This window comes from Myotis lucifugus, unplaced genomic scaffold, assembly GCF_000147115.1.
Source record: "Myotis lucifugus unplaced genomic scaffold, Myoluc2.0 scaffold_104, whole genome shotgun sequence".
NCBI lineage: Eukaryota > Metazoa > Chordata > Mammalia > Chiroptera > Vespertilionidae > Myotis > Myotis lucifugus.
In genome coordinates this window covers 1,829,807-1,853,297 of record NW_005871152.1, presented here as the reverse complement: position 1 = coordinate 1,853,297, position 23,491 = coordinate 1,829,807, and the positions used below count along the sequence as shown (strand labels likewise).

General features: G+C 41.4%; 1 protein-coding gene and 1 pseudogene across 1 annotated transcript in view; both read right to left on the bottom strand.

The window, feature by feature from the left end:
* Nucleotides 1-23,491, bottom strand: part of FAT3 (FAT atypical cadherin 3) — a 501,079-nt gene that overhangs the window by 141,662 nt on the left and 335,926 nt on the right. The gene's annotated exons all lie outside the window — the stretch shown is intronic.
* On the bottom strand, nt 14,906-22,932 carry LOC102422888 (annotated as a pseudogene).

Here is a 23,491-nt window from a genome sequence, read left to right as displayed (position 1 = left end):
AAAGGACCACCATAGAAGTGACTGAAATTGCATCTGAGCAGCAGATCTTTTAAACGAACAGATCAGAGTCTGAATTTATAGCTCAACTACTAGGAATCTTTCATTTCCAAAAGGGTATAGGTGTTGCTATACTTATGAATTTCTTCATAAAGATGAAATTTCTATAATATCAGTAGCTGAATGAGGCTTGGGGACTTGCTGGAGAATTTGGTAGGACAATGCTAATGGCTTCTGGTGGCAGGCATTCAGGGAGCAGGTCTCTTAAAATGTGTGTGTTCTGGTAGCAAGCAGTCTTATGTGGGTCTGACCGAGCACCTAAGGCAGTGGTTCTCAACCTTCTGGCCCTTTAACTACAGTTCCTCATGTTGTGACCCAACCATAAAATTATTTTCGTTGCTACTTCATAACTGTAATGTTGCTACTGTTATGAATCGTAATGTAAATATCTGATATGCAGGATGGTCTTAGGCGACCCCTGTGAAAGGGTCGTTCGATCGCCAAAGGGGTCGCGACCCACAGGTTGAGAACCGCTGACCTAAGGAGTCAATTGGAATTGTTTACTTTTTATTACTTAACAATTCTGCCTCTAAATGCCATTCTTTTACTCCATTTCACTCGTTTGCAGTGTAATCGGGTTCCACTGAATCAATGGTAATCATCTTCATGGTTCTCTGAACTCTGCCTGGTGGCCTGTGGGAGAGGAATCACAGTGTGCTCTGTGGAGGGTGCACATCTGGGCTTGGGGAGCATCTTGCACGACTGGGATCCTGAAAGTCATTATCTGGTTCATTGCATGAGCTGGGGGGCTGGGGCTGCTTTGGCTCAGGCTCTTGGCGGGGCTTCTTGAGTGCAGATATGAACTGTCTGCATCAGCACAAACAAGTGGGCCGCTAATAACGAAGACACTTCTCCATGACCTGAAAGCGTAACTAGGGAACTGTATAGAAGCTCAGGTCGGATCACATCACACAGTTCCTTCAAAGAGCCATGTCCATGGCAGTGGGGAGGGACAGAAAAATACTGCTCCCGGATCACATAAGCTTGTGTTCCATTTCCAGTTCTCCCTGCTTTCCAAGCTGTACCATCTTTGGGGCAAGTTATTTAAATTATGCCTCACTGTCCATGACTGTTATATGAAAATAGCGATATCTCTCTCACAGCTATATTACTAGAATTAAATACAACATTATGTTCATTATTCAGCAAACCTTTTTAGAACCCCAACTACCTGCCACGTAGGCACTGAGGGTGCAAAGGGACAGGACCCTCCCCCTCTGTCTTCCAAGAGCAGTTTTTCCCCCCATTGCAAAGGGATTGCCCCCCTAGCTGAACCCTGCCACCATGCCACATAATTCCCACTTCTTATTTTTTGTGGTGAGAACATTTAAGATGTACTCTCTTAGCAACTTTCAAGTATATACTACAGTATTTCCCAAAAAGACATACACATGGCCAACAGGGAAATGAAAAGGTGCTCACTGATCATCAGGGAAATGCAAATCAAAACCGCGTGAGCTGCCATCTCCTGCTTGTTGAAATGGCTCCCTTCATAAAGACAAGAGGTAAGTGTGGGCGAGGATGTGGAGGAAACCCTTGTGAACTGCTGGTGGGAGTGTAAATGGATGCAGTCAAGAGCTTTGAGTCTATTAGTGTATGTAAGCGATCAAAACAGTGCCTTGAATCAAGCTGTCTTAATAAATATAAGTTCTCTTGTTACTAAGATTTAAAAAATAATTTAAAATTTGTTTTTAAAACTTATTATTTCAAAATTGTTAACATGTTCGTGGAAACAGAGCATCCACTGCTAATATTAATTTATATTTGTCTATCCATCCATCTTCCTAATCATTCATTCATTCATTCATGAACAGTCTGCATCCATCAGTTTAACACACACACGCACACATACACACACCTGGTTTAATATTCAAAGAATTTAATACCGAGTGCGCTACTGTGGTAGTTAAAATTTTGAGAGCAAAAGCTATTTAAATAGTGATTTTCATGACCCTGGTCTCATGGGATGGTCTTATGCAAATGACTTTGTCCTAAGATAGCAAAATCTTCTTCCTGTGTGAGATTATGCTCTCAGAACTGCAATTCAGTGTACAGTCTTGGAAATGGCTACGATTAGCCCCCTAGTGACCTGAAAGTGTCAGTGCCACTTCCCAAAGTGTCAAGCACACAATCAAGCAGAAGAGCATTGGTGCTGGAAAGATCAGGCTCATCCCTCAGCACAGGTGGGTCAGAGAGGATGCTCCCAGGCAGACGTGACTTGCTCAGACTCCACCGGGAGTCCCTGAATGGTGGCTTTCCAGCATCCTCGCCTGTTTATTCACAGATTTGATCAGCCACCAAGTTCTGTCAATTCTACCATCCAAACCTACCTAAAGCCCCCCTTGTTTCCCTCCCCACCTTAGTTCAGATCCCATTCATTCTCCTCTAGACCAGGGCAAGAACCTCCTGGCTTGTCTCTTGGAATCTGGTTTTGCTCCTGCTGTAATCCAGGCTTCCCGCTGCAGGCTCAGGTATCGTTTTGTAAAGCAAATGTGATCGTTTACTCACTAACAATTTCAGCATGATCTCCCAACAACCTGCACACCAGGCCCATTCTTCCTTTCTCTGTGTTTTTGGACACATACCGTATTCCTTCCTTCTGGAATAAACACACCTTATTCTTTAATCTCCTTACCTATGTGACAAAGATTTTTTTTTCATTTTTGAATACTCTTAATGTTCCAAGGAAACATGTTGCTTTTTATAAAAATTAATAGACTTCCCAGTTTTCCCTATTATTTATTTCTTGTATTATGTGGTACATTTGTTATAACTGATGAACTGATAATTATTATGATGAACTGGTATATTATTATTAACTAAAGTCCCAAGTTTACATCACAGTTCATTCTTTGTGTTGTACATGCTATAGGTTGATAAATGAATGTGTCCACCATTACAGTTCTATTGCCTTAAAAGTCCCCTGTGTTCTACCAATCCATACTCCTCTCCTTCCCTGCAAAACCCTAGCAATCACTGAATATTTATTTATTTATTTAACCGTTTGATTTCAGAGAGGAAGAGAGAGTGAGAGAAACATCAATGATGAGAGAGAATTATTGATCGGCTGCCCCCTGCACGCCCCGCACTGGGGATCGAACTGTGACCTCCTGGTTCATAGGTAGATGTTCCACCACTGAGTCATGCTGGCTGGGCAACCACTAAGCTTTTTATTGTCTCCAAAGTTCTTCCCTTTCTAAAATATCATATTGATGAAATCATACAGTATGCAGCCTTTTCAGATTGGCTTCTTTCATTAACCAATGTACTTTCATAGTTCTTCCATGTCTTTTTGTGGATTGATAGTTCTTTCTTTTTATTATTGAGTAATATTCCATTCTCTGGATGTACCCCAGTTCATTTATCACCTAATGAAGGACACATTGATTGTTTCAAAATTTTGGCAATTATGAATAAAGCAGCTATAAACATCCACGTACAGTTTTTGTGTGGACATACGTTTTCAAATCATTTGGGTAAATACTAAGAAGCATGACTGCTAAGTCCCATGTTTAATTTTGTAAGCATTTTCCACACTGTCTTCCAAAGTGTCTGTACCATTTTTGAATTCCTATGAGCAATGATGAGAGTTCCTGTTGCTCTAAATTCTTACCCGAAAACACAGTTATTTGTGTTTTGGATTTTTGTTGTTATGATCAGTGTGTATTGTGTATCTCCTTGTTAACTTCGGGTTACCTCCTCATTTTTCATGTTCAGGTGTTTTCCCTTTGTAATACCCTCAGAACTCTCTTATACCAAGTGTTGATGTTCTTGAACTAGAGGACCTGTATGATTACTATGATTTTCAAAAATCTACATGCAATACAACTACCATTATATACTTAATGTTTTGTAAATCATAATTGTCAACTAAGTTAAATAACATGTTTATCACATAAACAATATGACCTCGCTATTACTTACAATAGATGTACCTTAGATTTGACATCACATATAAAAGCAGCAGCCCTGAATCTCAGTTTCAAACATTACCCTCTGTGGTCATCATCTCCTACCCTTCCAGCCTACCTCCTTCAGTATTCCTGCTCAAACAGCAGTTACAAGATCCCATATCCACTGGATTTTCCACATGTTCACTATCTACTACACCCATTATTCTTCTCCCTCCTTACTCAGCTTGGATTCCCCTCTAGCCTACTCAAGGGCTTTGCTCATGCAATTTTATTTCTTTCTCCTGGACCACCATTTTTCACTCCTTCAATAGTAGTCACCTTAAAAAACAAACAACAAAAGAAATGCCTTCCTGCCCTGACTGGTTTGGCTCAGTGGATAGAGCATCGGCCTGCAGACTGAAGGGTCCCAGATTCTGGTCAAGGGCATGTACCTTGGTTGCGGGCACATCCCCAATAGGGAGTGTGCAGGAAGCAGCTGAATCGATGTTTCTCTCTCATCAATGTTTCTAACTCTCTATCCCTCTCCTTCTCCCTTTCTCTCTGTAAAAAAATCAATAAAATGTATTTTTTAAAAAAGAAATGTCTTCCTTAACTCAAATCAGTTGTTGTTATTGCCTCTTTTCTTTACTCTCCTTCACAGCCAAAACCCTCAAAGAGATGGCGCTATGGCTAACTCTACTTCCTAACTTCCCACTCCCATACAGCTGAGCTTTTGCCTCCACAATTCCATTGAAACTGATCTTACCAACATCATCAATGCTGTGTGCTAGCCAAAGCCAATGTTCCATCCTGTCTTCATCTTACTTGGCTTCTCACTACTTCTGACACCTCCAACCATAGCTATTTTGAAATCCTATCTTCTCTGAGTCCAAGGCACCATTGCTTGTATACTTTCCTCCTGCCTTCAGCACCTCCACCTTTCCAGTCTTAGCAAGATGTTGCAAAGCCCTTAGCCCTTTCCTCTCTTCTATCTACATTTTCTGTCTCATGGCCTCAAAAACTATCCATATAATGATGGCTCCCAGCTTTAGATATCCAGCCTGGGATCTTTCCTTAAAGCTCCAGTTCCCAGTGTAAAATCCTTTAAAGCCTTCCCCTTACATCTGGAGTAAAATAAAGTGTGTGTGTGTGTGTGTGTGTGTGTGTGTGTGTGTTTTAATATAGAGTTTTCTTAACCGTGCTTTTTAAGGCACCTAGTCCTCATAGTCCTCAAACTATGTCCCCAACTCTATCACTTGCTGCTATCTTACCCATTTACTAGGTTCCAGCCACTCACAGTGGCCTTCTTTCTGCCCCTGAAACATACCACATTCATTCCTGTTTTGGGCCTTTGTACTTGGTGTTGCTTCAGCTTGTAAATCCTATCCCCCACCTGTCTTCTTCTTTTCATTTAGGTCTTTAATCAAATAGGACCCCCTCATAGAGGCCATTTACTGAAGCAACTTCCCTAGACACTCCACTTCATTATTCTACTTCTTTTTTAAAAATATATTTTTATTGATTTCAGAGAGGAAGGGAGAGGGAGAGAGAGATAGAAACATCAATGATGAGAGAGAATCATCGATCAGTTGCCTCCCGCCCATTCCCTACTGGGGATGAGCCCACAACCTGGGCATGTGCCCCTGACCAGAATCGAACCTGGGACCCTTCAGTCTACAGTCCAACACTCTATCCACTGAGTCAAACCAGCTAGGGCTATTTCTTAACGTGTTTGTTGTCCACCTAATTCCACTTTAATATAGGCTGTATGAAGACAGGCACTGTGACTGCCTCCTCTCTGCTACATCCTAAGTGCCTGGCACAGACTGGTGCCAGCTGACATTATCGCATTTAACTGCTAAAGCAAAAGCAAATGTTCAATGTGACTTAGTCCTTAGGGTATGCTTTAAATCACTGGCTTTTCCCCGGGCAAGGTCAGACTCTGCTTCCTCTAGTGCTTTTATCATTTTTGTATAGGTCTCTTTTTAGGCCTTATCCATACTCATTGTGATTCTTTGCTTGACTTGCTGCAATAAGAACTTGTTGTATCCTTAGTATTTAATCCAGTGCCCGATACATATTAGGCACTCAAATATGTTGGGGTCCCATTGACATGTGACACAAAACTGAACCCAAGCTTGCTTCTCTCTCCCCACCAGAACTCTTTTCTAGACTCTTTTCATGGCATCTGCTTATTAAGAACTCTCATAATTAAACTAGTGACGCCCCCCTATGTACTACAATGTCAGATGCTCATAGAGTGCTTGGGAGGCTGGAAATTTTCACACTGCTTCCAAAGGTGTCAATTTATCATGAGGGAGTTAAAGAACACACTGGCTTATTAGGTAGTAGCACATATTAAACAGATGTTTCCAGAAAAGAAAGTGTATTTACAAGTGCTGCTCTGTTAATCAAATGTCCTACAAAAACAACTATTTAACACCAGAAAAACCTCTTTCAAAAACTGACATAAAGAACATGAAGAAGCATTTGCTTATTCTTAAAAAAATCTATGTTTTGATGATTCCCAAATCTGTACCTTCAGATTCAATTTCTTGCACATGCCTTCCCCAGATATATCCAGGATCCAAATGGAAAGTTTCATTTTTTTGGCTCTCTTGCATCTAAAACATAATGCACCAAACTCAGCTCACCATCTGTCTCTCAAAACACATCTGTCTATTTCATCCAGGAACCACCATGCTGTCATTTACCTAAGCTTATACTTAGTTGTAGGCTCTCCCTTCTCCTTTTCATACTGCTGGTTCTTCCTTCCAGAAGACTGGGACCCCTCTCTTCATGGCTGTTTCAGCTGCTCTCCCCTATCCAGGTCTATGGTTTGATAACTAAATAATAATCACATTATCTGGTACGCAAGCCTCAAGTCTTGTGCTAAAACCCTCCAACCCTTTGCAGATAATTGACCACCAAGCCTACGAAATTCTACCAAAGTCTTGCCTCATTCTACTTAAACTAGCCTCCTAAATTTTCAAACACGATCCTTGGGCAAGTAACTCCAAAATATGCCAAATTCACTTGAATTTACACTTCCAACTTTCTGAAATACATAATTATTTTATTCACCTATTAAGTAGTTAGTAAGCACTCTGTTTCTTCCAGTGGCTCCCAGTTGTATCCAAACTCTACTAACACACACAAAGCCTGCTGGCATCCACCTTTGCTTCTCAATTTCTTGTGTTCCTGCTGTCCTTGTCCCTTTCAGCACCCCATGTCTCATCTTCCTCTAGGCTCCAGTCAACCACCTACCTATCAACAATCTGCTGTTTGGTTTTTATGTCTGGAACACTGTGATCAGTTTCTCCCCAAGACTAAGTTCCAATCATTTTTAACATTAAATTGGTGGCTTTTCTCCCCAGGAAAGCTGTTTCTCTTCACCTCCAAGTCAAGTGAACCTGCTCTATGATCTCCTGGATGGAATTTATCAAACTATCCCAGAAGATTTGTGTACTGTCGATTTTTTCTTCCCAAATCATGAGCTCTTTGAGGAAGAAACAGTATCTTATTCATCTTTGTATCTCTAGTAGACACTCAAAATTGCTTCCTGAATGAATAAATGAGTGAGTGATGAATAAAAATATAACTGTTCAAATCCCATCTTACTTTCAGGAGCATAGCTCCTCCTCTACAATTAAAATTATATTTCAATCATTCAATGAATAGATTCCTATAGCTTCCAGACATTATCTGATTATAATTAAATTATATATTGCCTTTACTCAAGTCTTGCTTCTTCATTCCTGAAAGACGGGTCCCCTTATACTTCTCTGGAAATGCTACACCTATCATAAAGAACAATTAGTAAATCGATGAATTAACTGTGTGAAAAATAGAACTCCAGATGACAAACGTAAAACCAAGGGGAAAAGTAAACTGAATCCAGAAAGCATTGTGATTCTGAGGAAGGTGGCAGAGAAATATCAGCAACTGGAATATGTGATCTATAACTTGAATATGAAACTGTAAACAATACAATTAAAGTCATTCATTCAACAAACATTTATTATTTAATTTGTGTTGCCATTATGCTAGGTACTGGCATTATGCCCTAATTTAATTTACTAAGGAGACCAAAACAATATCCTTAAATTGTAACAAACAAAAACCAAACAAACCCTATTCTACTAGAGATGCAAAGAGAGGATAGAGATGAAGGAGTAACCAACTGCACTCCTTTACTCTTGGGTGTCTTCTTACTAGCCTAAATGGTTTTTCCCCCTAAAAGAATGAAGCTAAGGTCTCACAGAATCCTTAAGCCACCAGAGAGCAAGACACCTTCATTACCCTAGATTTGAGGTGAGAAGAAAGCCATTTGCTATGCAAGGTTACCAAGAAGAACCAAGAGTGAGTCTGGATCCCTGGAATGTAGGTGGACCTGCTGGTTTAAATGCACATCTTGTAAAGCCTGCAGCTCTATTCTTCAGTGGGAAAGAGCTGGGAACATCTGGGAGATGGAGAGGAAATATCAACGCTGTTGATCTGTGCCAATGTTTCTTACCATGGGCAGTACTGACATTTGAGGTCATGTAATTCATCATTGTGGGAGTATATCCTGTGCATCTGCAGAGGTTTAGCACCATCCCTGGCCTCTACACACTAGATGCCCATCCCCACCGAGCTCCCCTGACCCCTCACTATTTTGACAAGCAAAAAGTATCTCCAGACATTACCAAATGTCCTCAGAGTGCAAAATTGCCCCTAGTTGAAAACCAGTTATCTATGCCACGCTTTGAAAGCATTTCTGGTTTAAGAATAAGTGGAATGCAAACCATCAATTAGTTTTCTCACATACATTTTCATATCCAATAAAAATGTCTAACTACTATGCTGTACACCTGAACTAATCTATATATATAAAAGGCTAAGCGACCATTACGACTGAATGTCCGGAAAGACCAGAACAACCAGTCGACCAGTTGCTATGACGCACACTGACCACCAGGGGGCAGACGCTCAATGCAGGAGCTGCCCCCTGGTGGTCAGTGCGCTCCCATAGCCAACCTCCCACAGCCAGCCAACCTCCCACAGCCGGCCAACCTCTCGCAGTCCTTCCCCCAGTCCTGTTTGGCAGGCCCTGTCTGGCAGCTGGCCTTGATCAGGACTGGACGAGAAAGTCCCAATAGGCCCTGATTGCTGGCCAGGCCTAGGACCCCACCCATGCACAAATTTCATGCACTGGACCTCTAGTTTAAAATAATATTGAATGTCAACTGTAATTGAAAAAAAATTTCCTCTCTTAATGATTTTTACTAGAGTTTTTTGTTTTGTTTTTAACATAGCTATTTACAAATTGCATACATCTTAAGCACACAATTTCATCTCTGGTCTTTCATTTATCTTTTTTAAAAACAAATTCTACATATTTACAACTTTTGTTGATATGAATAACTTGTCTTCTGGTATCGGTTAAAATAAAACATTGGTGATCTCAAGTCTAAACTTTGATAATCCTTAGATTTCTAAACAAGACTACATGGAGTTAAAGCTTGGGAACAGTGCAGCAACATACAGACACTTCCTGATAGTGGCAGGGACTCACAGGCTACATCTAATGAATTTGAGGTGTCCAATCATTCTGGGATGCCACAGCTGGCCAGCATGTTCTCTCAAAGGCCTACTAGCACCTTGAGAGGTACAGCAGGTGACAGGGAACAGCAAGAATAAAAATGGGAGAAGAAAAGGAACTGGGAGACCAGTCTTAATGGGGTCCTGGAGAGCACTCACAGAACAACAGCAGTAGGCAGCCAGAAGCTAGGAGCCTACAGGTGAGACAAAAGACAAAAAGGCATGGGACTGTGGCTTTAAGGACAAAGGTAATCTGCAGCGCAAGTGAAAACAACAGGAAGGGCCCCTACAAAGATGAACACTGGAGACTTTAAAGAAAACCAGCCCTCCTCCTCCACCAGGACCTTCTTTGCCCTTGGTCTTCATGCCTCTGCCCCTGTAGAGCAACCACATCATCTGCAACACCTGCTGTGGGGATGACAACTCTATTCCTCTAATCTGTTCTGGCAGGCAGGAACTGCACTTCCTGTTTTACAAAATGTTTAATTACAAACCAATTAAAAATAGGAAGTTCCAGCTATCAGGCCCTCCTCTCATTTCACACTATGCCTACTTCTTCTTCTTTTTTTTTTTTTAGCAGTGTTACATCATGGCTTTTTTAAAAAGCACTACTTTGACTCGAGCTAAATAACTAGTTGTGTAACTTTTATTTAATGTTTGTGTCTCTTGGTATACTGTAACTCCCATAAGTTTAGGGGCAATGTTACTTTTATTTAATGTTTGTGTCTCTTGGTATACTGTAACTCCCATAAGTTTAGGGGCAATGTTTGTCTCAGTAACCACTGGGTACCCAATTTCCTAGTCAGCGACTTTTGGCACTCGATATTTATTTTTTTTATAAATGAATCTTTGATTATCCAGTTTGTTCTTTCTCCGACCAGATATCAGAAGAAAGCAGAACTGCCAAAGATCAATATGCTAAAATAAACAATGCAAAGCCAATGTGCTAAAAATCAATGTGTTAAATTCACCAAAACATTTTTTTTTCTTGTAACTGTTTACAAGTTTAATGAAAATTCATTTACATTAGGTGGTTTTAATAGTTTCTAAAGATTTTAGGGAAATGACACTTTTTCCATTTTGTCTTAAGAGCAGCATTTTAGTGAATGTTCATTTTGTTGAGAGTTAAGAACCTGAGTGACTTAGACTTCTGAATAGATTTAACATGATGATAAATTTGATCTTTTGAGTAATCCCATCCTATTTCTTTTATATCGCATTAGACAGTTTTCACTTTTCGGTAGCCTGCCCATTGCTACCAACTTGACATATTCCACTTATAGATACCCCAGTTGCTAGGGAATAACAAACGAGCTAATCATTTGAGAGGGAATGATTTTAGACATTCTAGATTTCTTTAGTTGTTTTTGAATGTCATTTTCTATTATTTTAGAGTTTAACAATTCTTATATTTTCAATCAGAGAGACTGAGCCTTAATTTGGCTTCTGGCAATTCACTCGTTAAATTTTATTATATCATGTGTGAAGATGTTTTAGGCATCTGAGTGTCTTCCATCCTCTGTCATTAAAAATATTTCACATTTTAGGCATTTTATCATTCTTTTATCAATGGCTGAAAGGGCATATCAGCTTAAGATTTGCATTTCTAACAAGTAACAAAAAATTCACCATTTGCTATTGATATGGTTGCTCTGCAAGTTTCCTCAGTAAATTCGTATGCATGATGAATATATGGGAAATTAGTGTCATCCTCAATTGTGGTTGTTGACTATGAAATATACATTTCTGGATAATAAACATATTGATAAGAACATTAAGCCAAATGTGACTCTTAGTTCTTAAAAAATTAAATATACTTAAAATGCTGGAAACAGAAAAGAAAAAGAAAAACCCTGAACCAGAATTTCCTAGAAATTGTCACAGAACAGGCTGTGACAATTCCATTCAATGTGAAGTCCTGCAGACTTCAGAGTTGGTATTTTAGTAAATTTGGTAAAGTGCCTTAGAGATCTAGAGAGAGTTATTTTGGAGACTGAATAATCAAAAAAAATTTAAAATTAGAAATTTTTAGAAATTTAAAAAATATTAACTGTCCATTTGTAGAGCAATACTGGAGAGATGGAAAGGCTCCCCAGTGTAGCACCCTGGCTAGGCTTTCTCCACTGTTCCACTCTTGACTCAGTGGACAGAAATGGTGGAGAGGAGTCTCTCTATTAATGTATCAACCTGAAGATTATAGCAAAGAACAGAAATTTCTGCTTTAAAAAAGCTCTTTATAATCCTCAATTTACATGCTACTAAGAAACTGCCTTAGTACTTTTATTAAAAAAAATCTCAACTGTATCTGGGGGCAACAGATTATAGAAGAAAAGAATCATTTAAGATACCCTTTAAGATGTTACACTTCTATAACTGAATAATCAGTTAAAAAAAAACCCTCTAAAGTAACAAGTTCCTTTGTTCTTCTTCTATCAGATAACTTGGAAGCAGGCATTTATTTTGATACCATCACATTGGGAGCTGTGTTTATAGAAAATGGATGCCTAGGGATAGGAAATTAAACTGAACAGTACGCTTTGATAAAGTAGTTGGGGCATGAATTTTTCTGTTTGAGACCCAAGGTTGAACCTGAAGAGGTTTTTCAAAGTCGGATTGTAAAAATTTTTAATGGCTGTGAACAAAGGTCTTTGGTTCTGACATGGCTAATGTCAAATGTAGACTTGAGTGGTTTTTTTAGCTTGACCTGGGCATTCTCCTCTCCACCTAAATGGAGGAGACCTCTCTCTTAGGGACAGGTGGCAAGGGAATGATGATCTCACAGTTTTAACAACAATGTGACATCATATTTGGCAATTTCCCACTTCCTGTTGATGACTTTCCTTTTGATGGGTAGCTTAACCAAGTGTGTATTTTATGAATTTATTTTCTAACATTAGTCAATAGGATTTAGGATGTTATTTCCTACTCTTGTCTTGTTGTGTTTCTTGTTGTATTCATGTGAACATTTTGGCCTACTCCCCAACTTTTCCCAATGCTGTGAGAAAAGGTCTAGCTAGCAAATGACCAGAATTAGAACATAAATCATGTTGTTGATTCTCAATAATCCAATGTGTACTAACCACAGCATAGTTTTAATCCCATTAAGGGTTCCCCATGATCCTCTGGCATTAGATTTCTACCTAATGGTATAAAAATTAGAAGCACAAGAAATACTTATGTTAGATAAATCTGTGGCAAAACTCAAAAGAAAAATTTAAACAATTTTGGTAATGGTTGCTGTTATCCCTGCCACTTCCAATAAGGTAATTAACCCCAAACTTAATACATATGTAACATTATGACTGTGTATTTAACAACATCTAGGGTCAAATCATCTTCATTATGAGACTTACTCTAATTAAAATGAAAGTGGTATACAACACCTAACCAGATTCACATAGATAGTATATCATGGTGAATTGCAAAAATGGCCACGCAATTCATAGCTCCCTGTATCAAGAAGAGAATTCTATTTCTATTTCCCTGGCTTTTGAATCAGGTCTGGCTTGGTGTTCTGGACTGAATGTTTGTGTGTCCCTCCAATTCATAAATTGAAATATAATCTCCAATGTAATGATATTAAAGGATGGGGCCTTTAGAAGGTCACTAGGTTATACGGATGGAACCCTTATAAATGGGATGAGTGCCCTTATAAACAAAGACCAGAGAGATAGTTGGGTCTATTTTTTTGTGTGTGAGGATATAATGAGAAGTTGACAATTTTCAACCCAGAAGAAGGCTCTCACTAGACCCCCACCATGCTGGCACCCTGGTCTTGGACTTTATAATCAGTCTTTGGAACTCTGTTATAGTAACCTAAGCTAAGACATTTGCTGACTTGCTTTGACTAATAAAATGCAGTGGAAGTGACACTGTGTGCATTCTAATTCTAAGCCTCAATAAGCTTTGTGGTTTCTGCTCATGCTACCCTTTAAACTCTGAGATCACTATGCAACCAAGTTAGAAAATATGAGGCCAGTGGAGGAGAACAAAGCACCTCAGATGCCAGCCTGCTCACTGCCAGACATACAAGTGACTCTGTCCTAGATCAACCAACCTTCTCACCAGCTGACCACAATCTCCTGAAAAAGCCCAGCAAAGATCAACCCAGCCAGAGAAGATAACAGCAACTCAGCAATCCACAACATTGTGAGATAAATAAAATGTCTGTTGCTTTAAGCCACAAAGTTTTCTTACACAAAATAGGTGACTGATGCAATTGTGTTTTATATTTTACTATGCACTGGGTGCACAACATTCATGCACTGGGGGTGGGGTGTCCCTCAGCCAGGCCTGTGCCCTCTCGCAGTCCAGGACACCTTGGGGGTCCTTAGTGCTGCTGAGGAGGCGGGAGAGGCTCCCGCCACCGCCGCTGCACTCGCCAGCTGTGAGCCCATCTTCTGGCTGAGCAGTGCTCCCCCTGTGGGAGTGCACTGACCACCAGGGGGCAGCACCTGCATTAAGCATCTGCCCCTGGTGGTCAGTGTGTGTCATAGCGACTGGTCGTTCTGCCTTTTGGTCTATTTGCATATTAGCCTTTTATTATATAGGATACCTTTGGCTCTCCAGGAGCAGTCCCTATCAAAATTGAACTCAATAAATACCTCACAATTGGCAGGATCATCAAAGATGCTACATTTCTATGTCATAAAATGGAGCCATAGCTACAGACAAGACAAAACTTAAAAAAATTTCTTGGGCAGTTGATGTTTACACCATCATAATGGTGCAGTTAATATTTGTTTCAACTGAAAGTTTATTAGGATTACTGATGCTTTTTATAGTACATGTAAATTAAACCATTCTTTCATTCCTTCACCAGGACAGTTCTTTATTTATTTTTTGTTTTTCATTTTTTAATAGATTTTTATTGATTTCAGAGAGGAAGGGAGAGGAAGGAGAGATAGAATAATTAATTGGCTGCCTCCTGCACACACCCTACTGGGGATCAAGCTGGCAACCCAGGCATGTGCCCTTGACCAGAATTGAACCATTTACCCTTCATTCCACAGGCCAATGCTCTATCCACTGAGCTAAATCAGCTAGGGCCAGGACAAAGTTTTTTTTTTTTAAAAAAATCAGCTTTACTGAGATGTAATTTAGATGCCATAAAGTTCACCTGTTTGAAATGTAAAATTAAATGTTGATGTTTTTTAATGTTTAAGATCTGTTCATTATGTTATTTTTACAAGTAGCTAAGTCCCTCTGTTTTCCCTCCAGGTTAATATACATGAATATAAAAAACTATTGATTTCCACATTGTTCACCCCACCCTCGTCCAACTGGGTTAATAGGAAGTTGTGAACCATAAACAGCCTCCTGAAGTAGCTGTGGTTTCCTCCTTAACTCAGTCTTGAACTCTAGCACCCCAGTCAGTCATCCTCTTGCTGATTTCTCTTCAGTTTAAGAAAATCGATGAGTTTGTGAACATCTTCCTGTGTAGAGAGGCCCACAAAGTCCTGGGGCAGTCCATAACTCAGAGACTGGGTTGAACTGTAACTTCACTGTTTGTGCCATGGAAAGCTGTAGAATCCTGCTTCAGAGCCCCTCCTTCCCTAAAATAACCTTTTAATTTTCTTCCAGATATTAGTTCTTCCCAAGTAAACAGCAGTGAATCTGTTACTTCACCCAACGGATTAAAATTGATTAGCCACACCTCCCCCCTACTGTCTTTATATATATCCAATACAAAGTCTTCATCTAAGAATTTATACTATCTGTGTTTCTTCAAGAAGTCTTGTATACATCTGAAAATCTCATCCCTTTGTTTAGAAATATGATCATAGCCTTGTGAGCAGTCCCTCTGAGAAATACCAATAAGCTTGTTTTCCTTGAGAAAATATCGGCACTCGGCCCCAGTAATTAATTCACACTATTTTCAAAGCTCATATTCCATACCAGCATCTGAGGAGTCATCAGTGCAATGGACAACTGGCTGAATGAAGTCACAAGTGATGGAAGCAGAACTCCTGAGCAGTAGAAATATGTTGTTGAGGGTTTTAGATTTCAGAAAACGATTCATTGCTATCCAGTACTCATCCCTTGGGGTACTCCAGGTAAGCTTAGGAAATACACTGCCCCCAGGGCATTGCTAGCTTCTTGGAGTCTAGTGGTGAACTCAGGAAATTCGGGTGCTTACGTGTGATTGTTTTCCTCATCCAACCACTGCCTTTCTTCTGCCTCATCATCCCCATCCGGCTGAGAAGCTGTTAGAGGAGCTTCTCTTCCTCGGACCACCAGAGTTCCCTCTTGGAGTAAATAATCCTTCACATTCGGAAGAAGTGGAAGAAGGACACTCTTGACGGGAAGGCTTAGGAACACAGCGTGTACCACACAGAGAACTGACAGTGCAACACGTGCTCCTTCTAGGTCTTACACCACCTGATGCAGCCTCTCTCTTTCTCCCAGCACCCTTCCAAGCCCACCTCTCCAGTGCCAGAAGCACCCACCGAGCTATAGTGGCTCAAGGACTATTCTGGTCCATAAAGCATGCAGAAAGTGACAGAAAAGGCAGCAGAGGAGGAGAATCATGGGGTGTACTTTTAGGGTACACTCATACACTCACACACAGAGTTTGGATCCCAGAAGAGGAATTCTCAAAGTGTTGAGAATTGGACTTTAAGAAGCACATGGCTCCGCCCAGCTTCTCTTCTAGATGGGCTTGTACTGCCCAAAGGTAATCCTGTAAGGCTAGGTCAAGGTGGGGTCTAAGGATGCCCTGGGGGCACCTGTACATCCTCTTATAACTGCTCGGGGCTGTGTCTCATCAGTAGCGTGAGCTTCTCTGGAGACTGCTGCCTCGGATTTGTGTTTTCTTCTTTCGACCCCATTCCCAAAGTAGTCTTAAATGTTTTTTTAGTATATTTATAGAGCTGTGCAATCACCAAAGTCCAATTTGCATCACCCCCAAAAGGGACACAGCTTTTTACTTCATATTTTTCGAACAATAGCTGATAAGACCCTTTACTATCCAATTTAACTTGTAATAACATACTTCCTGCATTTGCTCAGGTAGGCCTTATTGTACTATGTGCACTGTGCGCTTGTTACTAAAGATATGCCATGGCATTTAGAATCCAGGACTATCACACATGAATCCTCAGAGCATAGCAAATGCTGAGTTCAAATATTATTTGCATTAAAGGAGCTGTGCAATAGATTTTGAGTTTGAAGTCCTGGTGTAGGTTAATAATAATTCATTTTTTATATGCAAAAACTTTACGTGAATTTAGATGGCTATTAAATAACTTCAAATTGCCATTAATAAGATGGAGAAGAGCTCATTAAGTTCCAGAAGCTGGAGCATTGAATCAACCTAGAAACGGAGATGAAGAAAATGGGAAAACTAGATAGGGCTGAGACTTCTCAAAGTATTAGGAAACGCTTTTACCACTCTCTTACCCAGTGTACAATACTGTCAGATTATAAGTCCTTTCTCACTAAATGCTTCACAGTTTAGTATCTCATGACATGTTTTAAATAAAAAATATATCTCTAATTGTATGGCAAAAAGTGGCCAGATAATAGATTTACTTTATAGAAACTAACTCTGTAGCTCACCTTGTGTACACCTATTTCTTAAAGAAAAGGTAATTTGATTACATCTTAAAGCATTTTAAATTATAGGTTAAAGCAACTATATTGGCAGTGGCTTCTTGTTTCATTTTCAGTGTATCGGGGTCCTAGATAAAAGAAGATAATCAATCCCATAGTTTCAAAGATGTTAAAGTGCTCCTGGAGATCAATCAGTAAATATTCCACAACAATTTTTAGGGCCTAAGCCATAGGCACCATGTGAAGCACTAAGAGGATACAGATGAAAATCAACCTCTTATTCGACTTTAAAGATATCCTCTGGGATATCTCTGGAAAGTGGATGTGTTTCAAATTCTAGACCCTTATATTCTACAAGTTCCGGTCATAAATAACACTAATTAAGCCCTTATGGTATTAAAAAAAGCACTCAAGGAACAGTAATGCAACCAACATTTATTGTGCTAAGGGAGACTTAAGGGTGAATAACGCTCTACCTCTGATGGAGTAAGCTCATAGCATCACTCTCAGCTTTCCACTACATTTCCCTTAAACAGAGGAAGGACAATGGAAAGTTCAATCTCACTCAGACTTTTTCCAGTGTGTCTTAGGAGGAAGGTCCATTTATTAATTACTAATACTAATAAAGTAGGCTTGAGGAGACTTACCAGAAAAAGTGTGTGTGTAGAGACATATATCATTAAAATTATCTCTCTATATAAAACCCTAATATGAAAATAGACCGAATGGTGGAACAACCAAACAACTGAACTATGCTGTTTGCTGACCACCAGGGAGCGCACGAGGAAGATGGAGGGCATTGGCTGCGGCGAGATGGTGGAGCAGGTGAGCAGAGGCGCCAGACCAAGGCAGGGCGCTGGTCACTGTCATCAGGGCGAGCCTCTGGTGGTTACTGAAAATTCTTTGCTCCCACGCACTGTGGTACCACCCGGTGGTCCCACCCGGTGCTTGCACCTGCTGCTGGCACCAGAGCCAGTGCTCGCATCCACTGCCAGTGCTGGCCCCACTCACACCTGCAGCTGGCGTGTGCCATCAGCGGGTTCGAGCTGCTGCTGCTCGCCTGGATCATCCCTGAGGCCTTCTCCACTTCCCCCTGCTCCTGCGGGGGGATCTGGGCAGCAGCTGCTGCTTGCACCAGCTGATGGCACTGGCCCTATTTACACCCACTGCTGTCCCCGGCCCCAATAGCTCCACATCATCAGCTAGTGTGAGCGGGGCCGGTGCCATCAGCATGTGGGAGCAGTGGTGGTGGTGGGAGCAGGGCTGCCAGCAGACAGGGGACCAGTGGGGGGGGGGCAGGTGGGAGGGGCCAGGCGGGGGTGCGGAGGATGGGCTGAGACCCACCCTACCCCTGTGCCCACCACAGCCTAGCAGCCTGTAGTTCCTTTCAAGGTGCATGAATTTGTGCACTGGGCCCCTCATATATATATAATTTTATATGTATATAGAAAAAATGGCAAGAGCTAGGGGTGTGAGTGTGGTAGGGATAACAATATGAGAAAATCTAAGCTAAGGGAAGCAACTAGTGTTCAGCACAACAGTTGCTCTATAATAGATGGCTAATGTAATAAAGGAGGAAATTTCCCAAGCCCCAGCTCTAAACTTGGAGATCCTGTTGCATGTTTCTTTCCTAGTGAATGACTTAAAGGACATTGTTCTGAGCAGCATCTTTACAAAATATTCAGAGACAGGTGGACATAACTGTGTAGTACAATAATGTCAATAAAAATCAAGAATATAATGCTGTAAAAATATTTCCATGGGAAGCCAGTGTAACTTGATCCATGTACATGGTTTTCTGGCAATCTGACTTGATACGAAAGATATAGCTCAAAGCATAGAGAAGACGCAAAGGCTAACATTCCCCAGCCATTCCTTTGGGGGTTTCAACTTATAGGAGAGGCAGCGCAAGCCACTCAAACTTAAGATCATTACAATTTACCTTCAGTGCACCTGTTCTCTGATGGGTTTGCTAAGCATTAGGATTGAGTACAGAGAAACTAATGTTCACTTGTAGAAGTTCATTCATACGCAAATATTTACTGAGCACCTACTGGGTGTCAGGTACTAATCTAGAGGCTGGAGATTCGATGGAGAACAATATAGATTTGGTCTCAACCATTATGCAGTTTATAATCTGTAGAGAGGGTAGAGAAATTAATAAAAAATAGGTAAACATTTAAAAAATATACTTTGAGGTGCTAAGTGCTACGAAGACACTTGCAATAAAGATTAAGAAAGGGTCCGACTCCATTTTTCTGACTGCTAACAGCTTTCAGGCCCCACCACATGCTCTTCTCTCTTTGCTCCACATCTGGGCAAGTAGAGGAGAAAGCTCAGGTACTCCCACCTTCATGCTGGTAAGAAGTGCAAACCACATCAGCAGCAGCTCCAAGCAGGAACACTCACTTCAGCCCCAGCCCCAAGCACACGCAACCCCACGCCAGTCTCCTTTCCCTACTTTCTCAAGCCATTTTCGGACTAGCTTGAGAGTTTAGTCTGCTTTCTCCAGAAAGTGAATTATTCCAGTAACGAACCCTTCATAACCTCTTGGTGAATGTGTGGCATCATGTCTAGACATTCAACCCAAAATTTGGTAGGAGGGTCCATCTCACCTCTGAGGACTGACCCCATCATGAAAACAGGGCAAAGTCTCAGGATTAATAAGCACAGTTGGAACAGAAGCAATATCTTTGGGGGTCCTGGCTCAGAAATTGTACATGTTTTTTCCGCTGGATACGACTGATGCTTGATCGCAGCAAGTCACCAAGCCAAGGCTCTACCTCTTGATGGGAGAAACTACAAAAATGTGTGGTCATTGTGACAGTTCATCTTGGTTATCTAGCTGAATCCAGTTCAGCATCATCCAGTTCACCCTTTTCATTATAATGTCCCTGTCACACTGAACACAGAAACCGCATGTCCTAGGCACTGAAGGAATGGTTGTAGAAATGAACTAAAATCAATTTTATATTAAGAACAATGTAATAGCTGAACCATAGGAGTAAAAATAAAGTCTGCCATAAAATATTTTTTTAAAAACTCTTCTATATATGTCCATACATCATATCATTCACATTTTTCAGTCATTTTAAACACAGCAGGATCAAACCTAGGTCTGCAGTCCGGTGGCTGACAAAGCCATTCCACATACTTCTACTTTCTAATAACATAATTGGCCACCTGATCTGTAGGAGGGTGAGTCATCTGAGCCTCCTGACAGACCTGTGAGAGGGAATAAAATGGCTCACCTTCAGAAGTACAAGAGCAATACACACACTTGCATGTCAGCAAGGATGTATGTTAGCCGAAGTGCTGAAAAGATGCCTCCAGTGTAAGGCAAACAGGTATATTTATAGATACTGCTGCTTTCCCTAGTCCTTAAAATGCCCTTTGGCTTTTGCATCCATTGAGCAAAATATTCACTGACTATGCTAGGGCTCTGCTAGGTACTGGGGACAATGAAACATGCCTTGTTTTTGCCTTGAAGAAGGAAATTAACAATAGTTGATATATTGCTATTGGCAAAGCATTCTGCTAGTCTCTCTACATATGCTCTCCACACAGCAGTTAAAACCACCTAATGAGGTGCTATTATCTTCCCCATTTAACAGATGAGGATACTGAAAACTATCATAGATTACAAATTTGCTCTATTATCATTCAACAAATAAATGTCAGAATCTTGATTCAAAACACCTTGGTCAGCTTGAACCAAGACCCAGGCATTTTGCAGCCGGTAACAATGGGTTTCTCCCAGCTTTACAAATGTTCCATTGGTTTCCATTCTCTTAGAGAACATTAGAAGGGAAGCCTCCCTCCTTTCCCTACAGAATCTCTCTAGAGTCCATCTCTACACCATTGTGATTCAGGTGGGATGATGGATTTATCAGACAAAGAGGCCCTGGTGAGTGAACTGCCTCCTCCTCATGGTCACCTCCCAAGTACACATTCAGTGAAGAAGAAAATTAAAATACGTGGACTCTAAGTCAAACTCGCCTGTGTGAGAAACAATGCAGTGGCCAGAGTGGTTGCAACATGCAGAGTCAAGAACTTTATGGAAATGAGTAAAACTAAAATACACGTATACTAGTATTTACAACAAAAAAGAAGAAACATTTTTCTTTCTATCCACCCCCCAGAAAATATGCTAAAAGGGCTTCTTTTTTTGCAGAAGACAAGAGTAGACCAATCCTGAGGTCATATTCTGATGGTGAATGAAAAATAGATACTTAAACAGTTAGCAATCGGCATGATGAGCACCTCACTTCATTTAGGAAGAATCACGGATGAAGCCAAGCACACTTACGAGGTCTTTATAGGTCGGCTGCTGAATATTAGCTTCTGACAACTGTGGGAAATAACTACCCTTGTGCCTCCCTTGAGTCTCTCATTCAGTCCCCAAGTTTTGCACATTTCCCCATGTCTCTTTCATCTTACCAACGTCCCCACTTGTGTGCGATTGGGTAGCATTCCCCTAATACCTGGATCTGCTCTTTCTTAACTGGCTGGTTTGCTCTCAGTCCCTTTCTTACTCCAAAGCCCCCTTTCACTAGATACCAATAAATTATCTTTATATACAACTTCCATCATGTCACCATTCTGCTCAATAACCTTTCATTGCTCTGTATTTCCTATGGTCAAAACTACTACCTCATTCTCTCCACCCCCACACCTATCTCCAAATCCTATTTCCCTTGGCATTTAGGCCACTCTACTCAGTCTCCCAAGGGTGCCATATCCATCCCTGCATACTTGGATCATACATGTCCTCTTATTTTACAGGGCTCCTCTTCTTATCCAAGGCCAGATCAAGTCTCAAATCTTCCATGAAGTCCCCCTTGGTAAGTCTAGCCCTTAATTCTTACAGGACATACACATTGTTTCTCACAATTGGACACATAATGTGATTACATTCTGTCCTACGGTTAATTATTGCATTAATTGTGTTATTCTGGTGTCCCAACTGTTTAAGAGCAACCTTGAGTCTAATCACTATGTTTTATGTGTTGGAAGTAAGCATGTGTATGTATGTGTGAGTGTGCATATATGTATCTGTAGTTACTTATTTACTAGGGGCCCAGTGCATAAATTCATGCACCTTGAACTCATGGGCCATGAGGCTGTGGTGGGCACAGGGGTGGGTCTCAGCACATCCTCCACACCCCTGCCTGGCCCCTCCCACCACGGTTCTGGTCCAGTCTGGTCTGCCAGCAGCCCCGCTCCCGCTGCCACCACTCCCATGTGCTGACAGCGTGGAGCAATTGGGACCGGTGCCAGCATTGAGTGCAAGCAGGGCCAGTGCCGTCAGCGGGTGCAAGCGGCTGCTGCTGCCCTGATCACCCCTCAGGAGCAGGGGGAGGTAGAGAAGCCCTCAGGGGCAATTTGGGCCGACAGCTGCGGCTTGCACCCACTGACGGCGCTGAGCGATCAGGACCGGTGCTGGGCACCGGCAACGGGTGCGAGTGGCGGCTCCGGCGCCAGCAGTGGGTGCGAGTGGGGCCGTTGCTGGCAGCAGGTGTGAGAGGCAGCTACCGGCCCAGATGGCCCCTCAGGAGCAGGGGGAGGTAGAGAAACCCTGAGGGGAGATTGGGGCCAGCAGCCGCCACTCGCACTGGCTGATGGCACTGAGAAATAGGAACTGGTGCCAGGCACTGGCAGTGGGTGCAAGTGGGGCTGGTGCTGACAGCAGGTGTGAGCACCTGGCGGGACCACAGCACATGAGAGCAAAGAATTTTCAATAACCACCAGAGGCTTGACCCGAAGACAGCGACCGGCGCCCCCGCCTTGGTCTGGTGCTCCTGCTCACCTGCTCCACCGTCCCACCACAGCCGATGCCCGCCATGTTCCACGCTCTACCACCTGCTGCTGATGCTTGCCACATTCCATGCATGCCCCCTGGTGGTCAGCGCACATCATAGTGACCGGTTGTTCGGTTGTTCTGCCGTTCAGTCTACTTGCATATTAGGATTTCATATATATAGATTGTATTAGCTATGGTCTGTTAACCAAATCTCACACCAAATATTTGCCTATTCTCACAAATAACTATTTACATAGATTTAATATCAAATTAAATATCCCCACAGCATTTTATTACATTATTGATAAATTAGATTTTTAGCTCATTGCCCTATAATCCCAAATGAGATACAAGGAAAAGTTAAGGACTTTGTCAGGTAACCCCAACACTTTTCTCTTTTAAAAAAAGCCATAAAATAACCAAGACCCTGATTTTTAGAACAGCTGGGAATTTTCCTTCATGAATCATTCATTCATTCAGCTAAATATTTCTAGAGTGCCTATTAGATGCCAGGTACTGTGGCAGGTACCAAGAACATTATGGGTATCAAAACTCTCTGTGGATAGTTTGTATTAAGCCAAAAGGAAAATTGAATTTCATA